This window comes from Schistocerca serialis, chromosome 1 (assembly GCF_023864345.2).
Source record: "Schistocerca serialis cubense isolate TAMUIC-IGC-003099 chromosome 1, iqSchSeri2.2, whole genome shotgun sequence".
Taxonomy (NCBI): Eukaryota; Metazoa; Arthropoda; class Insecta; order Orthoptera; family Acrididae; genus Schistocerca; species Schistocerca serialis.
This window is the reverse complement of record NC_064638.1, coordinates 794,225,509-794,240,474: the sequence shown is the minus strand read 5'-3', so window position 1 is coordinate 794,240,474 and position 14,966 is coordinate 794,225,509.

The following is a 14,966-nucleotide window of genomic DNA, read 5'->3' as shown; positions in this document are numbered from 1 at the left end:
ACAGAAATACAGTATTAGGTTTTTAACTAGTAGAACTGTAGTCAATAAGAAAACGCTTCTCATATCTTTTAAATTTTGGAACACCGGAGGGAAGCCCAGCTTGGAACGAAGACAATGTGCCATCTACTCTAGCTGGAGTCACAAACGGTGGCGGTCGAGTTTAAGCTCGTTCTGCGCACCTACGTCACGCCTTCTCCACAACAGTCAATGAGTGCTCAGTAGCGTTCTTTGCGCTCGGCTGTGAATGTCGTACCCGATATGAGCATTAAACGTGACCGCAGCAAGTTATTTAGCGAATTCTTATTTCATGGCTAACATAATTTGCAGGATACACGCTTAGATCAAGCGCAAAGCACGTGTACTCGCGTACCAAAACTCTCTCTTGGAACCGACAACAATGCAATTCCGCCATCGTTTGTAGATCGGACTATAATGCATGTTTGGACGACTTTGTCTATGATTTGGCACCTGGACCAAGAACAAGTACATGCAACAGCGTATCGAGAACACAAGAGCACTGAAAGCGCGTTTTGTGGAAAAATGCACTAAGAACGCATTCCATTTCCACTTTTCGTATGTCGAAGTGAAATGTAACAAAAAAATAGTTCGTATTAAGAAGCGTGTAAGACAAGCTTTCACCTTATCACCTCTGTCTCTAGAATGAAATTTTCACTCTGCAATGAAGTGTGTACTGACATGAGACGCGTTAGAGAGCTCATTCGACAGAGCACTTGCCAGCAAAACGCAAAGGTCCCGATTTCGAGTCTCAGTCCATATACAGTTTTAATCTGCTAGAAAGTTTCATATCAGCGCACACTCCACTGTGTAGTGAAAAACTTCATTCTGGAAACATCCCACAAGCTGTGGCAAAGCCATCCTTTCTTCTTTCAGAAGTGCTAGTCCTGCACGTTTCGGAGGAGAAGTTCTGTGAAGTTTGGAAGGTTGGAAAGGAGGTCCTGGAGAAGTAAAGCTGTGAGGAAGGGTCGTGAACCGTGTTTTGGTAGCTCAGATGGTAGAGCACTTGCCCGCGCAAGCAAAGGTAACGAGTTCCAGTCGCAGTTCGGAACAAAATTTTAATCTGTCGACGAGTTTCATATCAGCACTGTTGATCAACTCGTACTTCGAAGACGCAACGAAGAGGTGAAAGGAAATATCGGAGGAGGGATAAAAGTCCAAAAGGGAACGGATATTAATATCAAGGTTCACAGAAGACATGTTTACTACTCCTTCTGGCCGGAAGCAACGAAGAGTTGAAACACTTGTTGCAAGCAGCTTGCGACGTAGTACAAGAAGAACAAAGCGAAGAAGAAAGTGATGAGGCATAGAAGAAAGGAGACTAACGACTCGTTTCACGTCAGAACTGGGAGTGGCAGTGAAGCTGGACAAGCGGATGAATTCCGTTTCATTCATTCAGTCTTTCATTCACACATTGTATTCCGCAAACCCTCACACGAAGGCGAGTCTTCAAGGCTGTGCAGTAATACGCAGAAGCAGCGACAGCAGGTTACTTCTGTAAAGAATAGTTAGAACAAACTGTCACACTTGCTAATCTAATCACACTGACATTTATGGGAATAATTTCTAAAGTACTTTACATATACAGTATTAGTTTATGTATGTATACTATGAGGGAAACAGCAATTCGGAAAAAAAGAAAACATCATTGCTTCTTGTGTTCTATTTCTCAGCTGTTGTTTTTATCTAACATTTCAAACAAAGTGTTTATGTAACGGTAGACAGACCACTGTTAGCCTTCTGTACGCAGACAAAGTGGAATTCTGCTTGATAAAAACATTAAAACAATGTGACATTTACTTCCTTGAGACCAACAAATCTGATAAATTGTAGGTGTGAATAATGATGAAGTCTTTTTTTTCTTTGCTGATGTAGATTTTAACAGCAGACTAAACATTCATTCTGAGCCCTAGACAGAAATGCATAGCCTGTACCTGGGGAGCCGGCCGGTGTGGCCGTGCGGTTTTAGGCGCTTCAGTCTGGAACCGCGTGACCGCTACGGTCGCAGGTTCGAATCCTGCCTCGGGCATGGATGTGTGTGATGTCCTTAGGTTGGTTAGGTTTAAGTAGTTCTAAGTTCTAGGGGACTGATGACCTCAGATGTTGTCCCATAGTGCTCAGAGCCATTTGAACCATTTGTACCTGGGGTTTTCAAACTGTGCGTCGCGGCCTCACATTAAGAAAGTCTCGATGGTTCCACAAGGAGCGACATGTGCGCAAGTAGTGCTGTCTAGTGGACCAGAAAATAAGTGTTGTTACTGTAGCAGCGTGCTAGATGACAGCTGTTTCGTACTACAGGATTCATTTGTTTCTATTCACTGACAGCTTGTTTGAGTGTTAGTTTTTTCGAATGAACATCGTTTTTGGTTGTTTGTCTTCTGTGGTTTGTGTTTCCCTGTTTGTATGAACAATTTCTTAAATATAAGTAAAAAACCTGATGTTTCAGATATATCATGCAGTAATGTAGGAACTATGATAACAGCTACTTGAATTTCTGTTTTACGCGTGTAATTTGGTTAACGAAACATGAGAATTCTTTGCCCACAAGATAAAGGAAATGACAAAACAAAGAAAACTTCCACTAAACAAACTGCTTTCTACAAAGGCTGTTATTTCATTTTGCAAAGTTTCCTACGATGTATCAAGGAGCAAGAAGCCTCACACAACAGCAGAACACAAAATTTAAGTCTTCAGAAAGAAGGTACAGGGTGGTTATAATTAAATTGACGGAGTCCCGAGTGCTGCAGTGCGGGATGTACACATTACAGGATGCTTAAACATCGTAGATATGTCATTAATCGGTGCTCTGGCGGAGTATGCCGAAAAAATAATAGTTCCACTTTCTGCCACCAAGCGAAAATATGGCGCTATAAGCAGTCAGAATGTGGTTTGGGTGCAGGAAAAATGGAGGAACGACCAAACACATGTGTTTAATATGGTCTCTCAACTCGTTAACATGCTGCATTCGTAACACAGCATAATCGACAATTGCTCGCAACGTATCCTCAGTAATTAGAGCGATATGTCATTGTATGCTATCCTTCAGATCAGGAAGAGTCCGGATACATCCCTGATGGACATGATCTTTCAGACAGTCCCACAACCAGAAGCCACGTGGATTTAGATGTGGTGATATGGAAGGCCACACGTCTTGAAATTGCCTAGAGATGATGTGGTCGTTACCGAAGGTTTCTCGAAGCATATCTTTCACCTGGCAAGCGATAAATGGTGTCGCCCCATCTTGAGTGAAAATCGTGGTGTGGACACAGTTGCGTTCTTACAAAGCTCGAATCACGTGTTGCTCAAGAAGATCCTTATAAGGTACAGATGGCACTGTACACCTAACACGCCCACGAGGTGTGATCTCCTCGATGGAAAACGATCCGAGAATGAAGGTGCTTATGAAACCACACCACATACTCGCATAAGATGAATGCAGTGGATGTTCCTGCACAACAAGTGGCGGAGTAAAACGCCATATGCCACAGTTCTGAGCCTTCAAGGCACTGTGCAGATTAAAACGTGCCTCGTCCATCAAATAAATATTCTCTGGCCACGTTCCATCCATTCCCATGAGTGCCAAAAAACGAATGGAAAAGTCACAGCGATGTAACCTATCTAGGGTTTGATTTGGTGCACTCTCTTGAAACGATACCAGTGTAAAATGCGCTGCAACTTTTGAACTGTAGACCAGGGGAGAGACAACTCCGGCGACACAGTTCGAGCATTAGGTGCAGAATTTGAGGTATGTGCTGAACGGTCGGCTACAGTTACAGCGACTTCGTCAACGACTGTCGCGGGAATGGGCCGCCTCCCTCTCCATGCTGCACCACATCATTCACCTGTCTCTTCAAATTGCTTGATCATACTCTTTAGCCCATTTATTGACACGGGACCTCTTCGAAGCTGTTTCTGCCGGTGATACTCCCGCAATGCAGCGCTGCTATTGTTGCCGTTCTCACAAGACTTCTTTACCATCGGTGCACGGTTTCTCTTCTCAATACCTATTACTTTTCTTAGGGAAAACTTCAACCTTCTTAACGCTGTACATAAAAATCACTTCAAAAAAGAAATCAACACACATCGCCAAGCGACAAGCAATATACTGACGTCAAAACAAGAAAAATGTCACTTCCTGGTTTCTTACAGCGCCATATTTTCACCCAGTGGCAGAAAACGGAACTATTACTCTTTTCAGCATACTTCGCGAATGAACCGAGCCATGTACATAGCGACGACGTTTCAGCGCCCTGCGATGCATACAGCCCTCACTGCAGACATGAAACAACATCAGTTTAATTACAACCATCCGGTACTATTCTGGAAGAAAAGTTGAGTGATAAAAATGTTCAGTAGTTTTCCCTGCTCCCCCTAGCAACTATTTATTCACAACCGATACGAAAGAGTTACATGTTTTCACCTGTTACTGTCCTTCAAAGCAGTCACCAGCGTTGTGTAGAACCTGTTGCCAGCGATATGGAAGGCGTAGTATACCGTTAGCAGAGCCTATTCTGTTGATGGTGCGAATGAAGCGGTCTACTGCCTGTCGGATTTCTGGAGCAGTTCTGAAGCGAATGCCACCGTCAATACACAGTATTACTGCTAGTTTTTGGAGCATCACCTGCGACCAACTTTGCGAAAGAAACGGCGACACTTTCTGCGCAACCCACCCTTCATTTTGAACGACAATGCGCGGGCGCGGACAGCGCAAGCTGTGGCTGCTCTGTTCGGTCAATGGGACTGGGAAGTACCGTACTATCCACCATACTCCCCGGACTTAAGTCGTTATGACTTTGATTTGATTCCGAAGATGAAGGAACCACTTCGTTGCATTCGCTCCAGGACTGTTCCAGAGATCAGACAGGCAGTAGACCGCTCCATTCGCACCATCAACAGAACAGGCTCTGCTAACGGTATACTACGACTTCCACATCGCTGGCAACGGGTTCTACACAACGCTGGTGACTACTTTGTAGGACAGTAACAGGTGCAAACGTGTAACTCTTTTGCATCGATTGTGAATAAATAGTTTGCCACTATTTAAGTTCCAACCCTCGTAAATAATACATCTTTATTGAAACTAGAACAGTACACTAGGTATAGATCTCTCTAAGCTTTTAAGGACCTCGGAAATTACCTTAAATGGAAATGACTTGTTTCGTCTTAATTACCATTGGAAAAAATTCAGAAATTTATTTCTGTTATTGAGAAATGTCTACATACCACTTATTTCAAAAGAAAAATTATTCAATTTCTACGAGCATTAGATTTAGATTAATATTTAGAGCTTTTTAGGAAATAGAATAATGAATGGAAACTAATTTTAAGGTAGGGAAAGATGAAGGGGTTGTTGGTGGGGGGGAGGGCGCCATTGATTTTTACTTTTCTGTGAAAAATGTGCTCGAACCGGCCTTGCCTAGAATCGCGCTTGTTATTAACCGCAAATAGCATAAGAGAATGTACATTTGCATTTTCACTTTACTTCTCTAGGAAGCAAAATGTCAAAGGATGACCGAAGTAGGGAAGAGATTAGAATCAGATTAGCACAGAATAAAAAATACTTTGTAACAGAAAATCTCTGATGGTATCAGATACTGATATGGGAATGAGAAAGAAATTCCTGAACGTTTACCTCTGGAAAACGAAAATGAAACGACACCGTCGGCAAAAAGGAGAAAACATATGGGAAGCATTTGAAACATGGTAATATCGAAGAATGTTAAAAAAAAGTGGACAGATAAAGTATAAAATGAAAAAGTAAGAATGTGGATGAGTGACGCTGGTCTATGGAGCACTCTTACCAGAAGAAGGACGGGTTAGTTGCATAACTACTCCGGCATCTATGAAAAGTTAATTTTGCTCTGGAAGGAGCAGTAGAGGGGAAAATAGTTGGGACAGAAAAGCACTAGAATATGCAAAAAAATAACTGAGGATGTTGTTTGTATTTGTTATGATGAGGTGAATAGATTCGTGCAAGATAGGAGAAGGTGGGGAATAGCAAAAAAATGGTTCAAATGGCTCTGAGCACTATGCGACTTAACTTCTGAGGTCATCAGTCGCCTAGAACTTAGAAATAATTAAACCTAACTAACCTAAAGACATCACACACATCCATACCCGAGGCAGGATTCGAACCTGCGACCGTAGCGGTCGCTCGGCTCCAGACTGTAGCGCCTAGAACCGCACGGCCGCTCCGGACGGCGGGGAATAGCATCGGATGGTGAAATACTGATGACTTACAAGAGGAAAGGTACGCACTGCAAGGCTGATTGAGGTTCCAAGTCTACGTGAAATCTCACAAAAAAAAAAAGACTTACGACGCTCTTTCATATTTTGTAGCACTAACTCATTTTTACGGATGGTAAATAAAATGCAGGGCATAAGAAAGTATTTTGTATCACTTCTTAACTGTCAGAAACGATAACAACAGGCGACACGAACTTTCTTTTACCCTGTGACCCTTAATTGTCTGTACTGCTGGTGACATCTACTCCAAGTGGCTTATCAAAGTTTTGTAATTGGAGTGACTCTCTGCTGTTTTGGACACTCGATTACTGAAAGAAATGGGAAATATTACGAGGAGAAACACAGGGGACGAAGCTGCGAAATGTATCGCGTTACGATGCGAGAACATAATCTTTTTACTCTTTCCTTACAAGCCAACGAAGAATATATTTAACTGAAAATGGCGTGTCACCTTTTTCCAGAGTCAAGTTAGTAATTACTGCGGAGATTCGGTGGCATTTGGCATTTCTTGTTTTCCAAGTATATGGCAGAAGTCAGAGTGGTCTTTCATGAATGTTGTATATAAATTCGCGTAGAATATTTGCTATTTTTAGGCACAATTATTATTTTAACTTTGTTTTTATTCTGGCAGAGTCGTAGGTGTGTGAGTAAAGCACAGTATATCGCTGTCTAATTTCCCGTTCCAGTCCTACTTGTAGATTTCACAGATTTACATAGTACTGCCTGGACAATATTTATGAGTCTCACTGGTCATTTCCGCCGAATTACCCTATCACCTTACCCCGTAATTAAAATTTTGTGCAGGTGATACGTTTTAAGCTAACCAGGTCTATCATTGCCTCGATAACGTCTCAGAATTAGGCAACTGCTCTTCAAACGTATTTCGGAATAGCAGCATACTGACTAAATCACCACAACTACTTTGTCACATCCACTGCCAATAATATAAGAAAAAAGCTGACAAACCTGGCATTGTCCGAATATTCATTTTGATAATTTTCTGTTAGAAACGAAAACAAAATGAAGCGTGTTTGTAGTGAAATATCGAAAAATTGATGAAACAGCTTTGAAATTATGAAACTGTTGTACAAATAAATATGTATAATGTACAAATGTATAGTAACAGTGTCTAAATTAAGAAACACGATACCGGACAGTTTCTATATTATGGACGTAGCTGCTGCGTGTGTCTACAACACGATTTTGCAAATGCTCTATGGTAAGGCCTCTTCATTGCTATATTGACTGCTACTGGTTTTGCCTACAGCCGTTCGCGCTTACAGTTGAAAGCTGTCAAAAGAGCTGCCAGGTGTCAGGGATTTGTCTAATTTGACTCGACTGTAAAAGTGTCTTAGTAGTAAAGACTACACGTATTAAAACTTCATGTATTATGTGACAGTTTTTCACAAATCTCAGTTTTATGACGCCTTATCTCCTGACAAATGTGCCATGAAATGATATAATTTTGTAGGTACATTCAGCGCCGTATGTGGATCCTATCTGCAAAATGTGTTGCGAATAGAGTCGGTAGAAAAGAAGTAGTAAATTTAAACGTCATGCACAATGCATCAGTTCCTCACGCATCTCAGTGTATCTGACGTCATATCTCCTGAGTTATGTATGGTAACATGATATTATTTTGTAGGTGGATTTGGCAGCATTTGTGAATACTGTCTGCGAAATTTATTGCGAATTGAATTAGAAGCACAGAAGTAATAAACTTAAAAGTCATGCATAATGCGGAAGTTTTTCACATATCTCATTGTTTATAACGCTATATCTCCCAAACTGTGTTAGGTAGGTGGTTCTTACTACCACAGCGATTGTTGGCTGACAGTAAAGGATATGTGTACCAAGTGTGGTAGAAATCGCTTTAGTGGTTTAGGAGAAGATGTGGAGCACAAACACACACAAACACACACACACATACACACACACACACACACAAACACACACACGTGGATATGTGTACCAAGTGTGGTTGAAATTGCTTCAGTGGTTTAGGAGAAGATGTGGAGCACACACACAGACACATGTTTATATTACGTATGGGTGTAAGTATTGGTTGTTTTATTTATTATGAGTGCATTCACCAACATTTTATTTTGTTTGAGTTTAGCCTTCCTTTCTCTATTTTAGTTTTGATCGTTCTGACAAGATTTTCACTTTATAAGCGCTCACGTTTTGCACAGTGCATTCTTTGTAAAAATTATCCTTCAAGTTCTACATTTGGGTAGATTCCTGCATGTTTTTTTCAAGCTATTCAGGAACTTAAAGTAGTTGATACTCCGAGACTGTGAGTATGTTTATATCATTAGTGATAAAATGTTGATTGTTCAGGTAGCCTTCTCACACTAGTATTTGATGATGTGTAGTTGGCTGCTTAACTGTAATGCGTCGTGTGTTGCTGCGCATGCCACAGGACGTATCGTACGAGCACACTGCAGTACAGTTCAAGCTCATAACAAAGTCACAAGTGCAAGAGAGAAACCAGACACAGATACTACAGAACACAATACGGAAGTAATGGTTTAGTTCCGAATGTTTTGCCTCATTGTTGTTTCCATTATATGCACAACGTTTCAGCGATCGAGCCAGTCGCCTCTTTCAGATGCTGCGAGTTTTGCTGTTTCATGTACTCTTAATGTACTCCAACCAGAGTGGATCACATCACAAAATAGGAAGTAAACAGGAACACTGTTATTGTACGTCGGATAGTTTTTATCATGGCAAACAGTGACATGGTCGACTTTCCATTGCATTTGCTGTGCTGGGAAGTTGTCTACAATGTTATTGCCGTCCAACGGCGGCTACAGCGTTAGCGTAGACTGGCATGAACCAACTTCATGATGTTCCAGAAGTCTGTATAACACCGAATCGCTGCGTCAGCGAGTGGAAAATCCTCTTCCGCTCTGGTCACTATATGCAGCCCCGCTGTGAAGATTGTTTTTATGCCAGCTGAGCCAGACTCCTTCAGCAACGGTGGAGAATAGATACTGTGCTTGTGAAACAAACACCATGGTGGGTGTTTACCTTCCTGTGACTGAGCGGTAGCGAAAATTACGTTCTACGTTGCATGAAGAGCATGCAGAAGTCCGTGGTGGGCAGCAGCCGGGAGGTGTTAACCAATCGTTAAGGCTCAACATTCGATTGCAGTTGAAGCGACGAACTGCAAGCTTTGAGTTCCAGTTTCTGACGCAAAAGTAGTGTAGCTGTTCAGATGCGCGAAATAGATCACTTTTACGAGACACGTTTAATGTTCATTCACATTAACAGCTTTAGGCTGTCGGTCTCATGGAGGAGAATTTTACTAAACAACAAGGATCTCGGCTGATGCAATCAAATTATTTTAAACACCACGAATCCAATAATATTTTTAGCTGCTGTACTATAGACGACGAGAGAGAATCATCCTAGAGACTTGTTATACGCCGGCCGGGGTGGCCGTGCGGTTCTAGGCGCTGCAGTCCGGAACCGCGGGACTGCTACGGTCGCAGGTTCGAATCCTGCCTCGGGCATGGATGTGTATGATGTCCTTAGGTTAGTTCGGTTTAAGTAGTTCTAAGTTCTAGGGGACTGATGACCTAAGATGTTAAGTCGCATAGTGCTCAGAGCCATTTGAGCCAGACTTGTTATACACTCAAGCGCCGAAGAAACTGGTATAGGCATGCGTATTCAAATACAGAGATATGTAAACAGGCAGAATACGGAGCTGTGGTCGGCAACGACTATGTAAGGCAACAAGTGTCTGGCGCAGTTGTTAGATCGGTTACTGCTGTTACAATGGCAGGTTATCAAGATTTAAATGAGTTTTAAGGTGATGTTACAGTCGGCGCACGAGCGATGAAGTAGGGATTTTCCCGTACGACCATCTCACGAGTGTACCGTGGATATTAGGAATCCGGTAAAACATCAAAACTCCGACATCGCTGCGGCCGGAAAAAGATCCTGCAAGAACTGGACCAACGACAGCTGAAGAGAATCATTCAACATGACAGAAGTGCAACCCTTCCTCAAATTGCTGCAAATTTCAGTGCTGGACCATCAACAAGAGTCAGCGTGCGAACCATTTAACGAAACATGTTCGATATGGGCTTTCGGAGCCGAAGGCCCGCTCGTGTACCTTTGATGACCGCACAACACAAATCTGTACGCCTCGCTTGGACCCGTCAACACCGAGGTTGGATTGTTGATGTGTGGATACATGTTGCGTGGTCGGACGAGTCTCGTTTAAAATTGTATAGAGCGGATGGACGTGTACGGGTATGGAGACAACCCCATGAATCCATGGACCCTGCATGTCAGCAGGGGACTGTTCAAACTGCTGGAGGTTCTGTAGTGGTGTGAGGCGTGTGCAGTTGGAGTGATATGGGACTACTGATACATCAAGATTCGACTCTGGCAGGTGGCACATACGTAAGCATCCTGTCTGATCACCTGCATCCATTCATGTCCATTGTTCATTCCGACGGACTTGGGCAATTCCAGCATGGACAATGAAACCTCCCTACACGTTCAGAAGTGCTGCAGAGTGACTCCAGGAACACTCATCTGAGTTGAAACACTTCTGCTGGTCTCCAAACTCCCGAGACATAAACATTATTGAGCATATCTGGGATGACTTGCGAGGTGCTGTTCAGAAGAGATTTCCGTCCCCTCGTACTCTTACGGATTTAGGGACAGCTCTACAGGATTCATGGTGTCACTTCCCTCCAGCACTACTTCAGACATTAGTCGAGTCCATGTCACGTCCTGTTGCGGCACTTCAGCGTGCTTGCTGTCGCGCTACACGATGTTAGGCAGCTGTACCAGTTTCAAAATCTGCGACCGTAGCAGTCGCGCGGTTCCAGACTGTAGCGCCTAGAACCGCTCGGTGACTCCGACCGGCTGTACCAGTTTCTTTGGCTCTTCAGTGTGTGATGCTCCAATATAGAAATTGCGTTTGTCTTGGATTGCAGTTGATAACAAGACGAAGCAGTACAGGAAAATGTTGCTAATAATAGGTAAGTAATTTGATAACTGAGACGTACTTTCAAATGAGCCTGAAACAGCAGCTAGTTATGTTTTCACGAAGATGAAAAGTTTTTTGGCATTATATTGTCCCTCATCTTTTGGTTACACTATGTATCTGCACCGAAGTAGTACCTGCATATCGAAATCAGCGACTGCTGAGGTGTTGACCATGTGACCTTGTGTGTTACATGGGCTGCAAGTGCGTGCAGGTTTTCTGGTACGCTTCTGAGAACGATTTAGACACGGCGAAAATTGGCAGATATGCTACCTTAGGCTTGCTCTACGACTTCTGGGCAGACGTCAAGAAGGATGATGTGCAACGCTGCGGACAATAAAAAACAAGGAAAACTTGATGTTTTCGTGTCGCAACTGTCCAGCTCGACAGCTGGTCACGAAGCGATGAATCACACTGACAGCCCAGAAACAGCACTACAAGTGTGTGACGTGACAACGATAGAGACTCTACCACACTATACATGCAGCGACCGCGTGGCAAGAAGTCAGTTGCTGCTGTCTTATGAAGCTATTCGTCTTGCACCGTCGACTATCTGTATGACAACCCCGCTTGCCCACGGATTTGCTCGTCTGCGTTTTACGACTTCCGCTATTCAAACGGTTTTCGTTTCGCAATGAAGTTCACTTCGTGATTCACATCGCTCGCGAACGAAGTGCTACGTTTCACTGCTGCTAGGATTCATCGACCGTGTTAAAATACTTTAGTATTTTCGTATCAGAGCACTATACTAAACGCGTGATGCACAAAGAGAGAGGTTTTACGACTGCCATTCGTGCAGTCTGATGTAAAGAATGGATATCTGAATGAGTAACTTCGAATAGCTGCACATATTTGAAATCATGCAGAGTCCGAGAGGCTCCAGGCCAGGATACTCGAAGATGTGGGCATCTGAAGGGAATTTTCGTGATGAAAGAAGTAATTAAACTTTGATTCTGTCTATTCTTTTATACAGCATACATATAGGTGCACCCAGCTCGGTCGGTTAGGGCGTCAGTAATGAAAAGATATGTTTAGTGTCGAACAAAGTCCCATAAACAAGGAGAAAGAGGGGGTGGTTCACGTCTTTGTTATTTAAGAGAGAGAGAGAGAGAGAGAAAGAGAGAGAGAGAGAGAGAGAGAGAGAGAAAGGGAGAGAGAGAGAGAGACTCAGATCTGGATCAGACGCTCCTGCAACGGCCAGCTGCCAACAGGTGATTTCTCTTCTAAGCTCCATTTGGCTACCGACAGCAGTGCATAGTTGTTTGTCAGCACTTACCATGAGAACAAACAACCTTTACTGAAGCGACGATCCTACTCGATACATAGGCCACAGTCATTTGAACCTGAACGTTGCACACGAAAATTTAAATGAAAAATTAGAGGTAAAAACAAAACATTGTTATACCTCCTAGACCGGCAAGGTGGCACAATATCGCCGGTAGATGGATCGACGGGGTTTCATTGCTTGTCGTTGATCTGCCTCACCTGACATTAACTGAGTGATGGTGACTGATGAGGAACTCCCACAATATAGCTGGCATCATGGATTTGAACACAGTCTTTTGTTTCCTAGTGAGACCTTTTCGTTTCACAATGAATTTCACTTCGTGATTCACATCGGTCGCGAACCAAGTGCTACGTGTCTCTGCAGTTAGGAGACTGGCTTGGATGACGATCTTGGTAAAAATTTATTCTAGCAGCTAGAGCACAGTTTTTCTGAGAGCGTTCAAAAGATAACAGATTTCCTTGAAAGATGAAGCAGAATGAAACAGACAACAGGACTGTAGTATTAATACTATCAACTTTTCGAATGTGAGGTAGCGGTGGCTACACTTTATCGGTAATTATTATTTGCATTCAGCCACTTTAATAGTACTTAATACACTTCAGCTACGCATTTCAAGACGCAAGGCTCCCTTCAGATTGTTGACATTCCGTAGAGCACTTGCCCACGAAAGGCGAAGGTCCCAAATTCGAGTCTCGGCCCGACACACAGTTTTAATCTGCCAGGAAGCTTCATATCAGCGCACTCTCCACCGCAGAGTGAAAATTTCACTCTGGGAACTTCCCCAGAGCTGTGGCTAAACCATGTCTCCGCAATATCCTTTCTTCCAGGAGTGCTAGTTCTGCAAGGTTCGCAGGAGAGCTTCTGTGAAGTTTAGAAGGTAGGAGACGAGGTACTGGCAGAAGTAAAGCTGTGAGGACGGGTCGCGAGTCGTGCTTGGGTAGCTCAGAGCGAGTCTCGCCGCGTCAGCTGTGCTGAGCGGATGCGTGCTGGGTTTCGTGCGCCGCGGTCTGCTGTGCTTCGGCATAGTAACCCGCAATACTTCTTGCAACGTTGCAGAAATTCTATGCTTATTGAAATTTGAAATATGATACCGTGATGGCCCACTTGAACAGAAAAGATACTTTGAAATTATCGTTTTATCCTAATTACGCCCGAACCCAAGCTACACGAAATCAAAGATTGGGTAGAATACGAAGTGAAACTTGATTTAGAGGATGTCATTGGAGTGCTTCTTTCAATAGTGAGCAGCGCAGCTTTTGACAAATTGAAGAATGCTAATTTATCCGACAAAGTAGTTGAGTCTTGGGGAGGAACTATGAAGTTTAAACATTGTGACGGAAACGTAGGTGAAGTCATCATGCCGGCCGCGGTGGTCTAGCGGTTCTAGGCGCGCAGTCCGGAACCGCGCGACTGCTACGGTCGCAGGTTCGAATCCTGCCTCGGGCATGGATGTGTGTGATGTCCTTAGGTTAGTTAGGTTTAAGTAGTTCTAAGTTCTAGGGGACTGATGACCACAGTAGTTAAGTCCCATAGTGCTCAGAGCCATTTGAACCATTTTTGAAATCATCATAACACATGCACGATTTGGAATACGATCAGGATATTCGAAGTACCGGCGGAACAGATAAATGCAGTGATAGCGCGGTACGGTGGTCGAATGCACGCAAATTCCAAGTGCTCAGCGGAGTGAGACAATTTAAGGTCGACTTGCACAAGCATGTACCATCGTACATCACCGTCTGTGGTTACCGAGGCATCGTTGTAAACGACGGGCAGCCGAGGGCGTGCGCGGCGTGCAAGTCTCCCGGCCATGTGTTTACAGCGGCGAGTGGGGCAACCGCCGGCTGGCGAGGCACTGAGACCGCCGGCTATGACTACGCTGCCAACGTCTTACGTTACGGCTACCCGCGCCCAGCTCCTGATTGAAAGCCCTAATATGAACTCGAAAAACCATCCAACCCAAGCAGAAGCCCAAAGTGCCATCACTGACACAACAGAGGCGAGACCACACAACAGAGGCGAGACCACCCGAACCTAAGGAAATCGTGACAGCTGCAACGGTTTCAACACAACAGACCCCGAAAGATAGTGGGAACCACGGCAAATTCTCCGATTCCTCCGCTGATGAGAATGACATTATGTAAGAACCAACCCTGAATGAGCAACCTCATAGTGAACCGATTTCTCTATTGAAACTGTCATTCACAAAGAGCACGGGTGAAAATTTGGCTCGAAACATCACCCTCTCAGAAGATTTGAAGAATGCTGTGAAAGACAACGTCAGACAGCAGCCGGTGAATCCTAAACGAAAACACGTAAATGGAGCCCTGAAGAGATTCAAGAACTGGAGAAAAAACTCCCGCATACCAAAAAAATTCTCAAAACAGATCGAAGCGGAAGCATGACGTG